This window comes from Phoca vitulina, unplaced genomic scaffold (assembly GCF_004348235.1).
Source record: "Phoca vitulina isolate PV1807 unplaced genomic scaffold, GSC_HSeal_1.0 scaffold32, whole genome shotgun sequence".
Lineage (NCBI taxonomy): Eukaryota > Metazoa > Chordata > Mammalia > Carnivora > Phocidae > Phoca > Phoca vitulina.
In genome coordinates this window covers 23,435,440-23,456,718 of record NW_022589735.1, presented here as the reverse complement: position 1 = coordinate 23,456,718, position 21,279 = coordinate 23,435,440, and the positions used below count along the sequence as shown (strand labels likewise).

At 38.5% G+C, this 21,279-nt stretch overlaps 1 protein-coding gene across 1 annotated transcript in view; it reads left to right on the top strand.

Annotated features, from left to right (window-relative positions):
• KCNN2 (potassium calcium-activated channel subfamily N member 2) overlaps positions 1 to 21,279 on the top strand; it is a 481,118-nt gene that overhangs the window by 121,224 nt on the left and 338,615 nt on the right. The window lies entirely within an intron of this gene.

The following is a 21,279-nucleotide window of genomic DNA, read 5'->3' as shown; positions in this document are numbered from 1 at the left end:
TGGGACCATGAGCTGAGCCAAAGGCAGATGCTTAACAACTGAGCCGACCAGGCACCCCTGGTTACATGGATTTTTGTAGAGCAGGAAGAATAGGCTTATCCTCCCTCACCTCTCTTTTATCTGTCTTTGGGGTATTCACATGTTCCTAACAATTAGAGTATGACCCTGGCCGTGTGGAGATGAGGAGAAATACAGTGTGTGGGAAAGTCATACTCCATAATGGAAGCTTTCAACTGAGAAAAATATAGAAAATGATTCACATGCAACTCCATATACGTATTACATATTATATATGGAGTGTATCTGCATGTGTGCATAGAATTTTCCACTTAGTCACTTCACTTTAGTGTATATTAAGATGTTTCCACGTTGGTACATTCAAGGTGAATTTAGTCTTATAAGTGACTGTTTCAGTGACTCTCCCAGTTTATAATATTGTCTATTTAAACAGCTTTCTGGGCGCCTGGGTGGCTCAGTCGTTAAGCGTCTGCCTTCGGCTCAGGTCATGATCCCAGAGTCCTGGGATCGAGCCCCACATCAGGCTCCCTGCTCCACGGGAAGCCTGCTTCTCCCTCTCCCACTCCCCCTGCTTGTGTTCCCTCTCTGGCTGTCTTTCTCTCTGTCAAATAAATAAAACCTTTAAAAAAAAAAAAACTTAAAAAAAAAATAAACAGCTTTCTATTAATTATATTGGAGTGATTTCCAAATTTTCCTATTGCAAATAGTGCTGCAGCTAATAGCTAGACATTCTTAGCGAACATGTTCAAGAACATTTCTAGGACCTATAGGTAGAATCAGAAGATTAAAGACCTGGGCTCCTGAGTGGCTCAGTCCGTTGAATTTCCGACTCTTGATTTAGGCTAAGGTCATGATCTCAGGGTCATGAGGTAGAGCCCCGAGTTGGGCTCCATGCTTAGTATAGAGTCTGCTTGAGATTCTCTATCTCCCTTCCCCTCTGCTCCTCCCCTGCTTGTGCATGCGCACTCTTTTTCTCTCTCTCTTAAAAAAAAAAAAGATTGAAGACCTATCTTTATATACCATACTTTGTATGATCTTCATATTTTGCACTGACTGATCTCTGAAATTGTAGCATTTTTATGAATTTGTATTTAATATACCAGAAATTCAAGAGGAACTTTGAAGAATTCCATTGGAAACAATGCGTCCTTCCCAGAAGAGAGACCTTCAATTTATTTTCTTTGTGTGACCTTCAAATAACAATGCTTGACCTTGTGAGGATTGATGAGTGCTCAAAATGTTACAGAGTAATTGAATTAAATTATTCTTTATTTTCTACCAGTGACCTTGCCTAAAAGTACCAAATCAAAAAAATGTCTGAGAAAATCATCAGTGTTACTGGCAATGGGGTGGTGAATTCAGTAAGAATGTAGTTATGAAATAATGTCTCTTATTTTAACTCTTGTGAAATGTCTCTATGACTATAAGGAAAGAGCTTTTATGTATCTAGTTTTCACAAACAAGTTCTAAATGGATACATTTTCCTTGAGATTGCCTTTTTAATGGAATGTTTCTTATAACTGTGATTCTTAATCCCTTCCAGTGGCTCAAAATTAAGGACAGTTGAAACTGTGTTGAAGAGAAGATGAATTTAGAAAACCCGGGGACGGTTGGCAAATTTTATGCCCCACTATAACCTAGTAATGGTTGTCATGGCTTCCAAGCTACATGAGCTCTGCTGGAAACTTTTGTGCTACTTTAGAAAACAATGTGTAAAATGTTTCTAAAGAATTGCCTCCTACAATAAGTGTGCTTTCAAGCCAAGCAGTGACACAAACAGACACACAACAGATATGTAATGGTTGCACTCCAGAGTTTAGAATCTTCTAGACAAGAGCACTCAGAGTGGATTATAGGAATTGAGCTTTGCAGGATCTCATTTTAACTTTGGAATACGGCGTTTTCTAGTATCACATGCTTCACTTCTGAACTGACTTTTGCCTGAAATGGAAGATCCCACAACAGGGGAAGAATTTATTTTGCATTGCGTGGGCTCTGATGTATATTTCAGAGTTCAGTTACAGTCAGGCGTGCCGTGTTTGTTCAGATGTGACAAGAAAACCTCTGTATCTTGCATGCCCTGGCAGATGAATGTGGCCATTTTCCTTCACAATGAAACAGCATTTTATGAAATCTGATTTCTGATTATCAGATCCAAAAGGCCTGCTTCCTCTGGTCATGGACTAATATATATATTCCATCCTTGGGATGATTTTGGATGTTCTAAAAAGTGCCAGACATCAATTAAATGAACTGAACTGGATTCCCTGTCCAAGGCAAGGCAGGGAATGGGGAGTTATCATTTGACCTCTCAGGTTTTGAAATCAAAACCTCCTCAAAGGGCTTTGTGGGTCCTGCTGTATGCTTCATTGAGAAATAATTAAAATTCTTAGTTCCCTCAAATGCCAATTCACTTTTTTTTAAAAAAATATTTTATTTATTTATTCATGAGAGACAGAGAGAGAGAGAGAGAGAGAGAGAGAGGCAGAGGGAGAAGCAGGCTCCCAAGGAGCAGGGAGCCCGATGCAGGACTCGATCCCAGGACCCTGAGATCATGACCTGAGCCGAAGGCAGACGCTTAACCATCTGAGCCACCCAGGCGCCCCAATTCACTTTTAACATTGAATGCTATTTATTGCTGGGAATTTTTTTTTTTTTCCAGCATGTGGTATCATCCTGGGTGTGTTTAGAGAGAGGTAGTTATAGGCTATGGTTTAGACATGTTCTTCTGAAAAGACAAGAATGTTATCAATCATTTTCTCTATAGGTGAGGATTTTTGGGAATTCTTACTTTAATATTCTTCTAACACACACAGAAAATGTTACACCCCACCCCTTACATGTATCACAAGGTTTCTCCCTGAGGGTTGGAGGTTGATTTCTGCCTATAACTACCTCTGCAGATTTTGAGGCTCTGCAACATTAAGTTGTGTTCTTACGGAGGTAGAGACTTTTGTTTCCTCTTGAAAGTAATGTGCTCATGAATCTTGGAACAGATTCTTAAAAAATCCAGTGTATGTACAAAGGTGAATAAGATTTACAGTTGAATATGGTAACATGTGCATAGATTTTGTTGGTTCTCTTTGTGCTCAAAGAGAAGAGCCTAGTAAGATTCTCTTTACCATGATAACCCTGGTAAAAAGTGCTTATAATTCTGTAGATGAAATAATTTCTCAATTCTCATATCAAATGATGAAAGGAGACATAATGTATAGGTATACTCAAGCACACATACTCTGCAAGGGGAAAATAGTTGGCCTCAAAATTCATGTAGTAAATGACCAAAAGTGAAATTAAATCTATGAAATATTTCATTTCTTTGGAGAGTTAACATAGTCCATAAAACAAGTGGCAATTGTACTTGAGTCGAATTGCCATATAATTTGCCATTTTGCCAAAGTTATTGTGAAAAATGAAAATAATTTGCTATTCTTAATGTTCTCCATCAATTCTGAACTGAATCACAAGTATTATTACCTGAAAATAGTGTGTTTCAAAGGTAATTGCTATACTATTTCTTAGGCTGATGTAATATTCTCGTACATAGTTTTTATTGGGGAGAATTACATTTCATTTGTAATTGTCTTCCCCCTTGTTTCTACCTGCTAATTTCTCTGCTCACTTTGCCTTGGTGCCGTATACCGGTGCTTCTCAATGTTAGCCCTAGTAACATTTTAAGCCGTTTTGTACCATGTAGGATCTTTAGCAGCAACCCTGGTCTCTACCCACATGATGCCCGTAGCACCTTCCACCTAGTTGTGGCAGCCGGATCATGTCTTCAGATGTTGTCACATGTCCTGTGGGGGGTAAAAATTGCCCCGGTTGAGAACCACTGCAGACAAAGCATTAACATCATGTCTGATTTTAAATTTTTTGTTACCCCGTCCCTTTACTCCTTGTTCATTTGGGAAATAATTGGTCATTGTTTCATGTAAAAGAAAATTATGAAATAATCATGGAGCCTGCTTTTACCAGGGCTTGGAAGACTTTGAGCTTGTAAGGTTGAATATTTAAGTGTAGTTTATAAAACATTTTACTCATGTGTGGGCCAGAGATCCTCTAAATTCTTTACATTTTAAATATCATGAAGAAAACATCACGCAAATAATTGAGAAGAATGGAATTGCTTTTGATGATGTATTTATATGGCAATGCTATCATTACTTATTATTATTACAACTACAAGTTATTAGTCATGACTCCCATTTAAATATAGGGATGCCTGGGTGGCTCAGTTGGTTAAGCATCTGCCTCTGGCTCAGGTCATGATCCCAGGGACTGGGATCGAGTCCCACATCGGGCTCCTTGCTCAGCAGGGAGCCTGCTTCTCCCTCTGCCTGCCGCTCCCCCTGCTTGTGCATGCACACTCTCTCTCTCTGATAAATAAATAAATAAATAAATAAATAAATAAATAAAACCTTCAAAAAAATTAACACATGCCAAACATTTTTTATTCAACACATAAATTAATAAGGGAACCAGTACAATGCCAAACTGGTCTGTCTGAAGGACATTTGAGAGGCTATGAATTCATAAACAATTTAATAAACGATCTTAGACACAGAATGGGCTAATGTTTTCTGAGGGCATCAAATAATAACTTCTGGGTGATTTATTTTCCACCAAACAGAAATGATTTGCATCTCCGTAAGATAAAAGTCTATGAGTTGACATGTAACTTCACTAAGTCTTAGACTTTTAATCAATATTCTTAATAGTGTTTCAACATTTCCTTGTCCATAGGCAGAAATATTTATCCGCCTCCAGAACGTGTGTCTCTCCAAGGAGCAGCCTCTTATCTGTTCTTTTGCATCCTTCCAGGGGAAACAGATTTTTTTTTTTTTCAGATGTATCTCTTTAATCACCTCTGAAATACTGAATAAGTGGTCCACAATTACTGCATCTGTGTTCCACACCCTGAAATCAGGCATCCAATGTCTTTGGATTATTGAATCCCAGATATCAAATGTTGGGTACTAATACTGCTAACATGTCATACTTCACACAAGAAAATGAATATGGATTACTAATATGTGACATAATGGCATACTCTTGTTGGGGACCTAAGGTAAAATTTGGTGCAATGACTGGTTTCTTTGGAGTATATGATACAAAGTGCTAAAATAGGTCCTGAAAAATAGACCGTTAGTAAGTCAAAGCCATTTACAATAATAATTAGAGCTTTTTCCTGGAGTGCTTTAATTAAAATTGTGCTAACTCAGTGGAAACCTAGAATTACTTCCCAAGTTAAAATGAGGTAATTAATCAAGATGTAACTTATCCTACTGTTCTGTTTTGTTTTTTTTTTAAGGTTTTTTGGTAGATATATATTTTTAAATTTTTCTATTGTTATGTTAATCACCATACATTACATCATTAGTTTTTGATGTAGTGTTCCATGATTCATTGTTTGTGCATAACACCCAGTGCTCCATGCAGAACGTGCACTCTTTAATACCCATCACCAGGCTAACCCATTCTCCCACCCCCCTCCCCTCTAGAACCCTCAGTTTGTTTTTCAGAGTCCATCGTCTCTCATGGTTCGTCTCCCCCTCCGATTTCCCCCCCTTCATTCTTCCCCTCCTGCTATCTTTTTCTTCTTTTTTTTTTCCTTAACATATAATGTATTATTTGTTTCAGAGGTACAGATCTGTGATTCAACAGTATTGCAAAATTCACAGCACTCACCATAGCACATACCCTCCCCAGTGTCTATCACCCAGCCACCCCATCCCTCCCACACCACCCCCCACTCCAGCAACCCTCAGTTTGTTTCCTGAGATTAAGAATTCCTCATATCAGTGAGGTCATATGATACATGTCTTTCTCTGATTGACTTATTTTGCTCAGCATAACACCCTCCAGTTCCATCCATGTCGTTGCAAATGGCAAGATCTCATTCCTTTTGATGGCTGCATAATATTCCATTGTATATATATACCACATCTTCTTTATCCATTCATCTGTCAAAGGACATCTTGGCTCTTTCCATAGTTTGGCTATTGTGGACATTGCTGCTATAAACATCGGGGTGCATGTAACCCTTCGGATCCCTACATTTGTATCTTTGGGGTAAATACCCAGTAGTGAAATTGCTGGGTCATAGGATAGCTCTATTTTTAATTTTCTGAGGCACCTCCACAGTGTTTTCCAAAGTGGCTGTACCAACTTGCATTCCCACCAACAGTGTCAGAGGGTTCCCCTTTCTCCACAACCTCTCCAACATTTGTTGTTTCTTGCCTTGTCAATTTTTTGCCATTCTAACTGGTGTAAGGTGGCATCTCAATGTGGTTTTGATTTGAATTTCCCTGATGGCTAACGATGATGAACATTTTTTCATGTGTCTATTGGCCATTTGTATGTCTTCTTTGGAGAAGTGTCTGTTCATGTCTTCTGCCCATTTTTTGACTTGATTATTTGTTTTTTGGGTGTTGAGTTTGAGAAGATCTTTATAGATCTTGGATACCAGCCCTTTCTCTGTAGTGTCATTTGCAAATATCTTCTCCCATTCTGTGGGTTGCCTCTTTGTTTGGTTGACTGTTTCCTTTGCTGTGCAGAAGCTTTTTATCTTGATGAAGTCCTAAAAGTTCATTTTTGCTTTTGTTTCACTAGCCTTTGGAGATGTATCTTGAAAGAAGTTGCTGTGGGTGATGTCGAAGAGGTTACTGCCTATGTTCTCCTCTAGGATTTTGATGGATTCCTATCTCACATTGAGGTCTTTCATCCATTTTGAGTTTATCTTTGTGTATGGTGTTAGAGAATGGTCGAGTTTCATTCTTCTGTATATAGCTGTCCAATTTTCCCAGCACCATTTATTGAAGAGACTGTGTTTTTTCCATTGCATATTTTTTCCTGCTTTGTTGAAGATTATTTGACCATAGAGTTGAGGGTCCATATCTGGGTTCTCTGTTCTGTTCCATTGGTCTATATGTCTGTTTTTGTGCCAGTACCATGCTGTCTTGGTGATCACAGCTTTGTAATATAGCTTGAAATCGGGCAACGTGATGCCCCCAGCTTTGTTTTTCTTTTTCTTTTTCTTTTTTTAAAAGATTTTATTTATTTATTTGACAGAGAGAGAGAGAGAGAGACAGCTAGAGAGGGAACACAAGCAGGGGGAGTGGGAGAGGGAAAAGTAGGCTCCTGGCCGAGCAGGGAGCCCGATGCGGAGCTCGATCCCAGGACCCTGGGATCATGACCTGAGCCGAAGGCAGACGCTTAACGACTGAGCCACCCAGGCACCCCCAGCTTTGTTTTTCTTTTTCAACATTTCCTTGGCGATTTGGGGTCTTTTCTGATTCCATACAAATTTTAGGATTGTTTGTTCCAGCACTTTGAAAAATGTCACTGGAATTTTGATCGGGATGGCATTGAAGGTATAGATTGCTCTGGGTAGCATAGACATTTTAACAATGTTTATTCTTCTGATCCATGAGCATGGAATATTTTTCCACCTTTTTGTGTCTTCTTCAATTTCTTTCATGAGTGTTCTGTAGTTCCTAGAGTATAGATCCTTTACCTCTTTGGTTAGGTTTATTCCGAGGTATCTTATGGTTTTTGGTGCTATTGTAAATGGAATCGTTTCTCTAATTTCTCTTTCTACCATTGCATTGTTAGAGTATAAGAAAGCAACTGATTTCTGTGCATTGATTTTGTATCCTGCCACATTACTGAATTGCTGTATGAGTTCTAGTAATTTGGGGGTGAAGTCTTTTGGGTTTTCCACATAAAGTATCATGTCATCTGTGAAGAGAGAGAGTTTGACTTCTTCTTTGCCAATTTGAATACCTTTTATTTCTTTTTGTTGTCTGATTGCTGTTGCTAGGACTTCTAGTACTATGTTGAACATTAGTGGTGAGAGTGGGCATCCTTGTCGTGTTCCTGATCTTAAGGGAAAGGCTCTCAGCTTTTCCCCATTGAGGATGATATTCGCTGTGGGTTTTTCATAGATGGATTTTATGAACTTGAGGAATTTTCCCTCTATCCCTATACTCTGGAGAGTTTTAATCAGGAAAGGATGTTGTATTTTGTCAAATGCTTTTTCTGAATCAATTGAGAGGACCATATGGTTCTTCTCCCTCCTCTTATTAATGTGTTCTATCACATTGATTGATTTGCAAATGTTGAACCACCCTTGCATCCCGGGGATAAATCCCCCTTGGTTGTGGTGGATGATCCTTTTAATGTAATGTTGAATCCTATTAGGTAGGATTTTGTTGAGGATTTTGGAATCCATATTCATCAGGGATATCAGTCTGAAATTCTCCTTTTTGATGGGGTCTTTGCCTGCTTTGGGGATTAAGGTAATTCTGGCCTCATAGAATGAGTCTGGAAGCTTTCTGTCTGTTTCTATTTTTTGAAACAGCTTCAGTAGAATAGGTATTATTTCTTCTTTGAATGTTTGGTAGAATTCCCCAGGGAATCCATCAGGCCCTGGACTCTTGTTTTTTGGGAGGTTTTTGATCACTGCTTCAATCTTGTTACTGGTTATTGGCCTATTCAGGTTGTCAATTTATTCCTGTTTCAGTCTTGGGAGTTTATAGGTTTCCAGGAAGGCATCCATTTCATCCAGGTTGCTCAGCTTATTGGCATATAGTTGTTGATAATAATTTCTAATAATTGTTTCTATTTCCTTGGTGTTAGTCGTGACCTCTCCCCTTTCATTCATAATTTTATTAATTTGGGTCCTTTCTCTTTTCTTTTGGATAAGTCTGGCCAATGGTTTATCGATCTTATTAATTCTTTCAAAGAACCAGCTTCTAGTTTCGTTGATCTGATCTACTGTGTTTCTGGTTTCTAATTCATTGATCTCTGCTCTAATCTTAATTATTTCTCTTCTAATGTATGGCTTAAGCATCGTTTGTTGCTTTTTCTCTAGTTCTTTAAGGTGTAGAGTTAGATGGTGAATTTGGGACTTTTCTATTTTTTTGAGTGAGGCTTGGATGGCTATGTATTTCCCCCTTAGGACCGCCTTTGCAGTATCCCATAGGTTTTGGACCGATGTGTTTTCATTCTCATTGGTTTCCATGAATTGTTTAAGTTCTTCTTTGATTTCCTGGTTGACCCAAACATTCTTGAGCAGAGTGGTCTTTAGCTTCCAAGTGTTTGAATTTCTGCCAATTTTTTTCTTGTGATTGAGTTTCAGTTTTAAAGCAGTATGGTCTAAGAATATGCAGGGAATCATCTCAATCTTTTGGTATCGGTTGAGACCTGTTTTGTGACCCAGTATGTGGTCTATTCTGGAGGAAGTTCCATGTGCCCTCGAGAAGAATGAGTATTCTGTTGTTTTAGGGTGGAATGTTCTGTATATATCTATGAGGTCCATCTGGTCCAGTGTGTCATTCAAAGCTCTTGTTTCTTTGTTGATTTTCTGCTTAGATGATCTGTCCATTGCTGAGAGTGGAGTATTGAGGTCTCCTACAATTAACGTATTATTATCAATATGACTTTTTATTTTGGTTAACAGATGGCTTATGTAGATGGCTGCTTCCATGTTGGGGGCATAGATATTTACAATTGTTAGATCCTCTTGTTGGATAGACCCTTTAAGGATGATATAGTGTCCTTCTGTGTCTCCAACTACAGTCTTTAGCTTAAAATCTGATTTGTCTGATATAAGAATTGCTACCCCAGCTTTCTTTTGAGGTCTGTTGGCATGAAATATGGATCTCCATCCCTTCACTTTCAGTCTGGATGTATCTTTAGGTTCAGAATGAGTCTCTTGTAGACAACCTATGGATGGGTCCTGTCTTTTTATCCCATCTGCAACCCTGTGCCATTTTATGGGAGCATTTAGGCCATTCACACTGAGAGTGATTATTGAAAGATATGAATTAATTGTCATCATGTTGCCTGTGAAGTCCTTGTTTCTATAGATTGTAAATTTCTGTTCTATATCACTCTTGGGGTCTTTCTCCTTTTATAGAACCCCCCCCCCTTAATATTTCTTGCAGGGCCTGCTTAGTGGTCACATATTCTTTCCAGTTTCTGTTCGTCTTGGAAGCTCTGCATCTCTCCATCCATTCTAAATGACAGCCTTGCCAGATGACATATTCTTGGCTGCATGTTCTCATTTAGTACCCTGCATATGTCTTGCCAGCCCTTTCTGGCTTGCCAGGTCTCTGTGGATAGGTCTGCTGTTATTCTGATGTTCCTCCCTCTGTATGTAAGGAATCTTTTCCTCCTAACGGCCCTTAAGATGGTTTCCTTTGTTCTAAGATTTGCGAGTTTTACTATTACATGCCGTGGCATTGGTCTGTTCTCCTTGATCTAGGGAGGGGTCCTTTCTGCCTCTAGGTCATGAATGCTTGTTTCATTCCCCAGATTAGGGAAGTTCTCAGCTATGATTTGCTCAAATATATCTTCTAGTCCCTCCTCTCTCTCTCCCCACCCCCTCAGGGATCCCAATAATTCTGACATTGGAACGTTTCATGGCGTCACATATTTCTCTAATTCTGTTTTCATGGATTTTTAGCTGTTTCTTCCAGGCCTCCTTGTTTTCCTTCTTTTCTATCAGTTTGTCTTCTAGATCACTAATTCGTTCTTCTGCCTCATTTACCCTAGCTGTTAGAGTATTTAGATTAGATTGGCTCTCATTGATAGCATTTTTAAGTTCTGCCAGATCAGCTCTCATTTCTGCCCTTAGAGACTTTATGTTGCCATTAATCGATTTCTCCATTCTTGCTATTGTCTTCACAATTGCTACCCTGAATTCCGTCTCCGACATCTTGGTTATATCTGTATCCATTTGTAAATCTGTAGCAGAAGTCACAGTCTCTGAGTCTTTCCTATTTTGGGGGTTCCTCCTCTTAGTCATTCTGTTGAGGGGTGGTTGAGGGAATTTACAGAGTCCAAATTATTGACCACAACCCAAGCAAGATGCATGTGTTTTCTAGGGACCTTAAGGTTGCTGGCCTCTTGTTCTCTCAGCCTGTCTTCTGGGGGAGGGGCCTGATGTCCTGTTACTCAGGCAACCCTGTTTGGGCAGCATTGCCCTGCCCCCTGTGGCGGGGGATGGGCTCAGTGAAAACCGGTTTTTTGGGGATTTTGTTCTCTGGCGGCTTTCCCTGGAGGCTTTCTATGTCTCTTCCGAGAGTCAGAGCAGAAGAGACCATTTCCAACCCTCTGTCTCAGAGCAGAGAGATCACAGTCTGTTCTTCAGTGAGCTCTCCAGGCCACACTATCTCCATTTCTGTCTGTGCTGCTATAAACGGCAGTGTCCTGGGTTATGCTCCCCTCAGCAGTACTCCCAGTCCTCGCCTCCAGGTTGGGGCACGTCTCTGCCCTTTGTGCTTCTAAAACGCCAGGTTTGAAGTTCTGTTGCTTTGAAGGGTCTTCATAGGGAAGTTCTCTGGCATTTGCTGTCTACACCCCTGAGGTCAGGGTCTCAGAGTTATTTTGAAATGGCTCTCCTTTGGTGTTTTCTTTGCCAGCAGTGCCAGCTGACCCCAGTTCGCACATGTGGCCCTGCCACTCCAGGTTTCTCTCCAGGTTTCCGTCCAGGGGGCTGCCCTAAAGTCCTTTCCCTGCCGCTAATGGTCTGGGAGTCTGTGCCCAGTCCCCAGCACGGGAGGCTATCACTCACCAGTGGTGTAGGATCCCCAAGGCTGACTCCCTCCCCCTGCTGTTTATTCTCCAATATCTGCCCGTGGAATCATGGCTCCCTACTTCCTACCTTGAAACAAACCGCCTGTGATATTCTGTTTGTGGAGATCCAGATCTGTCTTCTTACATCTCAGGCTGATATTGTGGGTGTTCAGAGTGGTCTGGTAGATATCCAGCTCAATTCTCAGGACCGTTTGGAATAGGGTCCCCTACTCCTCCACCATCTTTTCAGGCTCCCCTAAAACAATTTTCAAAGCCTTTAGAGGATTATCAAAAGCTATAGATGAAAAATTCCAGTTACAATGACCTCTTCTTCCTCAAAAGCGTGTTCTGTTTATGTCCTTTGTGAGGGGAACATCTTAAATGCATAACCTTCCTGCTTCAATTCATTTAGTTTTTAAGTGGGGTTCTCTTGGCTTTATATAACACTATCCTTTTGATATTTTTAAGTGGTTCCCCTTAGCAGTTCCAAGAATATGGCCGTTAATTTCCCCTTGCATTTTATCTCTCTCTGAAATTTAGGTTAGTCATGGAGTTAGGGTCATTTGTTATTTTGTTGAGGTCACATCCTGTGGCTGTATTAAATTTAGGTTGTATGTTTGTATTCTGGCTTGATGTATCTTCTGAATTATGACCAGAAATACTTGGCAAGTGAATTCTCTTTTCTGTTTCTTGTCTATGACCTTCTATCTTTTCTAATTCTGGTAAGAGTTTTAAGAGGGAGTTTGGAAGTGGTTTAGTCCTTGGAGACTGAATGTGAAAACAACAATGTCTGTAGGCTTGTGGAGATTTCTCCCAGACAGAATTCATCTAACAGAACATAGACTTTAAGAAACTGTATTCATTATCCATTGCTGTGTAAGAAATTGCCCCCCAAACCTAACAGTTTAAAGCAATAAACATTTATTATCACTCAGTAATTGAGGATCAGAAATATGGATGTGGCTTTACCAGATGGCTGACTCGGGTTCTCTCTCAAGGTTTTAGTGAAGCAGTTGCTGGGACTGCAGCTCTCAAGGCTTGCCTGGAGCTGAGGAATCTGCACAAGCTCAGTCCTGTGGATGTTGGTGTGCCTCTCTCTATTCCTTGCTGGCTATTGGCTGGAGGCTTCCTTTGCATGTGTTCTTCTCCATGGGGTTGATCACAGCTTGGGAACTTCCATCCCCTAGCATGATACAAGAGAGGGAGGAGAGAACAAGACAATGCTTAAGACAGAAGCCACAGTCATGGGGCACCTGAGTGGTTCAGTTGGTTAAACATCTGCCTTCAGCTCAGGTCATGATCTCACAGTCCTGAGATCCAGCCCCACATCAGGCTCCCTGCTGAGCGGGGACTCTGCTTCTTCCTCTCCTCTGCGGCGCTCACCCTGCTTGTGCTCTCTCTCTCTCTCTGTCAAATAAATAATAAAATCTTTAAAGAAGAAAAGACAGAAGCCCACAGTCTCCACAACCAATAGGAAGTGACACAGCATCACATCCACCATATGATATTGGTCACAAGGACCATCCTTTGTACCATGCAGGGTACAAGAGCTACCAAGAGTCCTCAAGGACTCTTTGACTTGGCACCAAAAATACTATAGCTTTCATTTCTTGGATGTCTACAGAGTGCCTTACTGAAATGACTTCCTCCTTTCCTCCCCACCATGCTTTCAAGCAGAGAATATTATCTTTAGAAAGCAGAGGCTCAAAGTAGATGAATAACTAGCCTAGTGTCACAGAGCCAGGAAGTAGGTAAAGTGCTCAAGCTCTTTTCACTATACTGTACTTTCTTTACCTTGGAAATCTGCCCTGTCTACTTTGAGATGGTGTTTAAACATCTAAAAGAAAATGCTAAACATCTTACCCTAAAGTTATCCTTGGCTCATTCTCCCCCCCAACCCCTACCAACACACCATACAATCACTACCTCTACAGGAACACTAGCTTCCCATTACCTCACATAGGGCATTTACAACATTAAAATAAGGCTCAGTCTTAAGTGTCTAAAGAGAATCTTTAAAATTTTATTTTATTAAATGCTTCAAAAAAATCAAATGCTACATTCTCACATCATGACAGATACTATGCAAAGATTTAAAAATATGGATTTTACCTTCAAGGAACTCAAAATATTTAAATGAAACAAAACACAAGAAACAGCTCTGAACACTCATATTTGTCTATTTTATTAATACAAGTTTCCCCCATTTCCTTCAGACTATTAAATATATTTTTAAGAAAATTGAAGATGACTTCTGAAGGTCAAAGTATATTGTCCATATATCTTTTGCCTCAAATGCCAAGACAGGTACACTCTGTGGGCAAATTTAATAAAACAAAATGGAATGTAAGAGAGATGTTGAATAAGAAATGGCAAAATAGTTTGGACACATTCATCACACTTGTGCTGCTCTTCGCATGTCCCAAGTCCATGTGGACATTTTTTTCCTCTTTGAGTCTCAACTTGAACCCATGGTCGCCATGGAGAAATTGACTCAGTCACTGCTACCAAGTCTCATTTTGTCCAGAAACAAACTTTGCTGTATTTAATATTTAATCTATTACTTTATCATCAGAATTACAGTTCGCAATACATTTCAGACAATATTTATAATCCTTCTAAGTATATTCCTCCCTAAAGCTCTTGCTTTTATCTTTATGGCTAACCCTATACATGGTGAATTTGGGGGCTTTCCAATTAAACAAGTGGGTGTGTTATTTTAATAACAATTTTAAAAGAGAGATATCAGCCTTCTTGTTCTTACTTTATTTTTTTATTTTTTAAAGACTTACTTATTTTAGAGAGGGGGGTGCAGAGGGAAAGAGAGAAAAAGAATCCCAAGCAGACCCCCCCCTTCGCTGAGTGTAGAGCTCCACGTGGGGCTGGATCCCATGACCCTGAGATCATGACCCGAGCTGAAATCAAGAGTCATCCCCTCAACCAACTGAGCCACCCAGGTGCCCCCTTGCTTTACTTTTAAATAAAAGCAAAGTTCCTTGTAAAAATACGCTTTCTAAGCCACTATTATATTAATATCAAAGGGTAATTTAGCACTATTTATATGTGCACCTGAAGGCTCCATCAAAGTTGGAAAGGACAAGTCTATGAAGAAAACTAAGTATTTACCTGTGCATCCATCTTTCTTAATAATCGAAGAATTATTCCTTTCTCAGTAATTGAAGTAGTTGATGTTTCATTGGAGTTTCGGATTAGGAGAAAGACCAGGTTTAAAGTTCTGTTGCTTTGAAGGGTCTTCATAGGGAAGTTCTCTGGCATTTGCTGTCTACACCCTGAGGTCAGGGTCTCAGAGGTATTTTGAAGTGGCTCTCCTTTGGTGGTTTTCTTTGCCACCATGCCTACACCAAGCATGAATGGTCCGCAAAATGAGTTAACTTGTCACATAGAACAAATTTATTCACTTCTCTTTATAAAAATCTTTAGAACTCATTAAGCAGCATGTGATAGTAGGACATGGAACTACATTATTTATAAACACAGGAGATGAAATAAGCAATTTAAAACTTTGCACTCTTAAAAACCTAAGTGGGTGACAGCAGGATTGGTCTGAATGTAGGCAAGGCCACTGAGACATTTTCTGAGCACCTTTGCTGAAGCAGAGAGGTTTGTCTCTGTCCAAACATGAGTGTAAGAAAGCAGTAAAAAAAAAAAAAAAAAGATAAACTAAAAATCCCTCAAATTGAGTTCTCTTTGCATTTGTTTGCATTTTGTATCGAATCAGAATTTGTTAAATTATTATACTCACCCACTGTGGTTAACGTCAGAACTTTTTATCCAATTTAATACATTTGACACAAATCCTTGGAAGGGATTTCCAGACAGAATTGAAAACAAAGTTGCTACCAAAAGGGATAATTTCTCAGTTAATGGTAAAGAGGTTTCAAAGACTTTAAGTTCTAAATGTATATCAGCACCTTTATGGAAAATAAGAAATAATGGGAATGTATTCCCTCATTATGAGGGAAGAATATGAATCATTAAATTGTAACAAAATATCATTATAAGTCTAAGATTAATACAAAGAAAATAGAAATGAGAGCAATCATTTTACTCTGGTCAAAAGGTAATTCATAGTAAATTCTGATTATCAGTGTGTGCTTTTAACTTTTAAAAAATGGAAGAATAGTTGACATACAGTATTATGTTAGTTTCAGTTATACTACATAGTGAGTCGACATTTATATACATTTCAAAATGCTCACCAAGATAAGTGTAGTTACCATCTGTCATCATAAAATTTGTTACAATATTATTGACTACATCCCTCTGCTGTACTTTACATCTCCTGGCTTGCTTATTTTATAACTGGAACTTTGTACCTCTTAATCTCCTTTCCCCATTTTCCCATCCCCTCAGCCCCCTCAACTCCCCTCTGGCAATCACCAATTTGTTTTCTGAATTTAAGAGTCTGTTTGTGTTTTTTTCTTTTTGATTCCACATATAAGTGAAATCACATGGCATTTATTTTTTTGTGTCTGACTCACTTCGTTTAGCATAATACTCCCTAGGTCCATCCCTGTTGTCACAAAGGAAGATTTCATTCTTTTTTTTATGGCTGAGTGATATTGCTCTGTGTGTGTGTGTGTGTGTGTGTGTGTGTGTGTGTGTGTGTGTACCACGTCTTCTTTATCCATTCATCTATTGATGGACACTTAGGTTGCTTGGCTATTATATTTTGGCTATTACAAATAATGCTGCAATAAGCAGAGGAATGCTTATAACTTTTTGAACTAGTGTTGTTTTTTTGGCAGATAAATACTCATAAGTGGAATTGCTAGATCATATGATATTTCTATTTTTAGTTTTTTGAGGAACCTCCATATTCTTTTCCATAGTGGCTGCACCAATTTACATTCTCACCAACAACACATGAGGATTGCCTTTTCTCTACATCCTCACCAACACTTTTATTTCTTGTCTTTTTGATACTAGCTATTCTGACTGGTGTGAGGTGATACCTCACTGTGATTCTGATTTATGTTTCCCTGATGATAAGTGATGTTGAGCATCTTTTCATGTGTCTGCTGGCCAACTCCATGTCTTCTTTGGAAAAATGTCTATTCAGGTCCTCTGCCTATTTTTTTTTAATTTTATTTTATTATGTTAGTCACCATACAGTAAGTACATCATTAATTTTTGATTTGGTGCCTATTTTTTAATTGGATTTCATTTTTGGTGTTGAGTTGTATAAGTTCGTGATACATTTGGGATATTAACTCTTTTTCAGATACATCATTTGCAAATATCTTCTCCCATTCTGTCAGTTGTCTTTTTGTTTTCATTTGCTTTTTGCTTTTCATCGATGATGAAAACCTTTGTATTAACTATATGTCTTTATATTCCTGTAATTAATGTTGAAATATTATAACTGCTACATAACGAGAGAGGAACAAGTAAGAATTCTTTCTAGATTTAAAATTAGCTTTACACACTTGAGTTTTATTAAAGAGGCTAATCATGATACGTAATGGTTTTCCCCTCCTTAGTTTAACCTAGCTGATGAGCATACTACTACTATTTTACCTCAAAAACCGGGTTATCCAGATACTGTTTTTGAATTGTGACATGGAATGATTAGAAAATAACAGAAAATATTATGTTTTTTTCCAGTTTTATTGAGATATAGTTAACGTACAACATGGTATAAGTTTCAGATGTATAGCAGAATGGTTAGACTTACATATATTATGAAATGATGACCACAGTAAGTTTAGTTAACATCCATTATCTCGTATAGATATGAAAAGAAAAAAAGTAAAAATGTTTTTGTCCTTGCAATGAGAACTGAAGATATTATTTAAAGGTTTTTTTTTTTTTTTTGAATCAATGAAGAAAAGCATACATTTTCTTTAAAAGAATTTTAAAACATTAGTGTATATCAAGAAAGAGAGGAAGCTAGTGTTTTATATTTCTCTGAAGAAATTAAATGTTCCATGGTAATTGTCAGAATATAATTCATATATAAATTATATATACATATAATACATTATACATTATATATGTTATATGTGTGTATGTGTATAATGAAGTAGAGAAATGAGAAATATGAAGAATGTTGGATAAGGAAGATTTTACACACACACACACACACACACACACACACACTGAAAGTCCTCCCATTAATATCTCAATTGAATTTACAGGTTGAGCTTGAAAACTCCAGCTGAAGATGGGGAAAAGCTAGCTAGAAAGCTCTCTTTGAGAAATTCTGCTAGAGTGACACCTTTCAATTATTTAAGCCTTCACATTTATTTTATTAAATATTTATTTCTTTTGTAGGTAAAATTTACTAACACTGTAATGCATAAATCTTAGCTGTGTAATTTTGATAAATGAATTCACTGTATTCATTTTCTTAATGACATCCTTAGATGAGAAGTTTTTTAATTTGATGAAATATAATTTATGCTTTTTTTTATGATTACTACTTTGTGTGTCTGAAGTAAAGAATATTTGCCTACTCCTGGTTCAAGATGATACTCTCCTTTGTTTTTGTTTAATGGCTTTATAGTTTTAGTTTTCTCATTTGAGTCTATTTTCCACCCTGAATTCATATTTTTTTATGGTGTGAGGTAGGGATCAGGATTCATCTTCTTTTTTTCTGTATTTATATCCAGTTGTTCCTACACCATTTGTTGAAAGTACTTTGCTTTAGCACTTTTATTGAAAATCAATTTATTGTGTACGTCTATATCTACCTCTGCACTCTCCTATTTTACTTGTCACTTATATGAATACCTGACTTCTTGATTACTGATGATTTATCAAAAGTCTTGAATTCAGTCTTTCCAGGATTAATTCTAATTTTTTATAACCTGTGCATTTCTATATGTATTTTGAATCAGCTTATTAATTTCTATAAAGTGTCTGCTGAGATATTAATTGGGAAGAGTGACATCTGAATAGCACAATATATTTATCCATTTATTTCTCTTCTTCAATTTTTCTGGCAATATTAGAGGTATGCATGACTTTATTTCTAAATATTTTATGGTTTTTATACTATTGCAAATGAAATGGGTTTTTAATTTTATTTTCTAATTGTCTGTTGCTAGCATGTGAAAGATACTACAGATTTTTGTACATTGACCTTATATCCTGTCACCCTCCCACATTTCTTCCTTAGCTATATGTTTTTGTAGATTTCTTAGGATTATCTACATATGTGATCATGTCATATGAAAATAAAAACAATTTTATTCCTCCAGTTATTTTTATGTAGATATGATGATAAAACTATATTATGATGGAGAAACAGAAGAGAATGTGCGAAGCATGTTTTTGGAAGCAGTCACACTGTAAGACGTTTAAGCAAAGAAGTCAGAGTTAGTGTTTTTACAAGAGGCTAGGGCTGTCATCAACCACTGGGGTCAAGGGCCTCTACCTCAGGCCTTGATCCAGGCTCCATTCCTGATCTCACAATGTAAGGTTTTTGGGACAGAGGTTGGAGAAGCATACTTGGCCTAAAGTGGTTGACAGAGCGTATCTTGAATCCTGAAAGAAATGGAGATTGGAGGTTTGCTCTGGCTTGGCATGAACTATTAAATTTCCCTGCTCCAGCCACATTGATTATCCCTCCCTAGGATCTTGGAACTCAGGACATCTCACTGTGGTGTGGGAAGAAGCTAAGGGGCATTAGAGGTTTCCACTCAGGCATGGGGTCAGGGAAACATTCTGGATGCTTGTCCATGACCCTGAAGAGGTACTGGAATTAGTTTTGGCAACTGGGATTCCTGCAGAGAAAGGCCCTAGTGGCTGCTTATGATGGATGGTGGGAAAGAAGGAGTCATCGTAGCCAAATGGGAGAAAGTGTATTAGTTTTGCTCTCTTTCTCTTTTAGAGGAAGAATTTTTTTGTTGTTGTTGGGGACAATCCATCAAGTAACACTTTTGCTACTTTTTTGTGACCTGTTTCAGTCTACCTTGGAACTCTGAAACAGACTCTGAAATGATTTGTATGCATGGGTGGGGTCTGCTCTTGGGAGCAACACTTTTTTTGTTTGTTTGTTAAAGATTTTATTTATTTATTTGACAGAGAGAGCACAAGCAGGGGGAGCGGCAGGCAGAGGGAGAAGCAGACTCTCCGCTGAGCAGGGAGCCCAATGTGGGGCTCCATCCCAGGACCCTGGGATCATGACCTGAGCTGAAGGCAGATACTTAACCAACAGAGCCACCCAGGTGCCCCAACACTTTTAATGGAGTGAGGGAAGCAGGACTGGGCAGAGGGACAAGTTGAACTTAGTTGCAGTTGTAACAGAGACCAAGCCAATCCTGGAGGGAACATTAATCTGAGATGGATTTAGAATCGTCTCTAGTTAAAGCAAGGTGATGGGTTTTGTCTTCCATCATCAATCAGTCATTGAATGTAGGCTTCCCCAAGGGGGGTTGTATAACCTTAGGCTAGGCAGGGCTTTCAGTGGGGGTCAGTTTCCATGGAGGGACTCAGCTGTGAGTTGTCAGCAGCCAGCCCTCCCACAGCTGGGGAAATGAGTGGCTTGGTCCTGAAGCAAGGATCTGGCTGGTGCACCACAACATCCTCTACCCAAATAAAAGCTACTCAGCTATATTTGTAGGATCTCCACAGTAGAGGGGACTAGGGAAATAACTATCAGACATTTTATACTATTTTGACAGTGGGGATTTTTTTTTGAAGATGACCAAATGCCATTATCATACACACAAATTAGCAATAATCCCTTAATGTCACCTAAGAACCCAGTCTATTAATATTTCCCCAGTAATATCAGAAATGTCATTTTGAAATCCATTTGTTTGAATTAGGATCCAAAAAGATAGAGGAGTTACATAGCTCAAATAAGCTCTTACATTTATTGATTTTAAATCAGCTAAGGATGGCTATAATTCTGGGAAGTTCTATAACCATTGCATGTCATAATGATTGGGATGGGATCTCTTCTTCTTTACCATTATTTTAATCATCTTCTACTAAAGGTAACACAGCTTTAATTTAATTTCGATTTTATTTCACTCTGGCTACTGACTACAGTGTCAAGCATTAATGCCATCCAAAATGTGTTTGAGGGGTGCCTGGTTGACTCAGTTGGTTGAGCATCCAACTCTTCATTTCAGCTCAGGTCACGATCTCAGGTTCCTGGGATCAAGCCCCACATCAGGCTCCATGCTCAACAGGGAGTCTGCTTGAGGATTCTCTCTCTCCTTGCCCTCTGCCACCCCTTCCCCTCCCCCATACCTCTCTCACATGCATGCTCTCCCTCTCTCTCAAATAAATAAATCTAAAAAAGAAAAAGACTCCTCCCCTAAAAAAAGAAGAAAAACAATAAAAAATACACAAAATAAGTATTCGACCTATAACTTTTAATGTTGTTGCTACTGCTTAAAATGTTTCACCAAAACTAATTATCTTCTTCTCAGTAGAATTAGGCCCTCTTTTAATATAGAAATTATAAGACTTAACTTTGATAGAAGTGATCTCAAGAGATCACCATTTCATTTTTACTGTTGAAATTGATTTCTGAACTACTCCCATCCCTTGCATCCCTTTGACTAAAGTCTGTGTATATTCCTTAAATATTAAGATTGTTCTCTAAGAAGGCCATTAGGTTATCATTCTATGTTTTATACTCTGCAACATTATTTACAGAATTTGTAGAAAACAAATGCACCACAGATTTAAATGGAG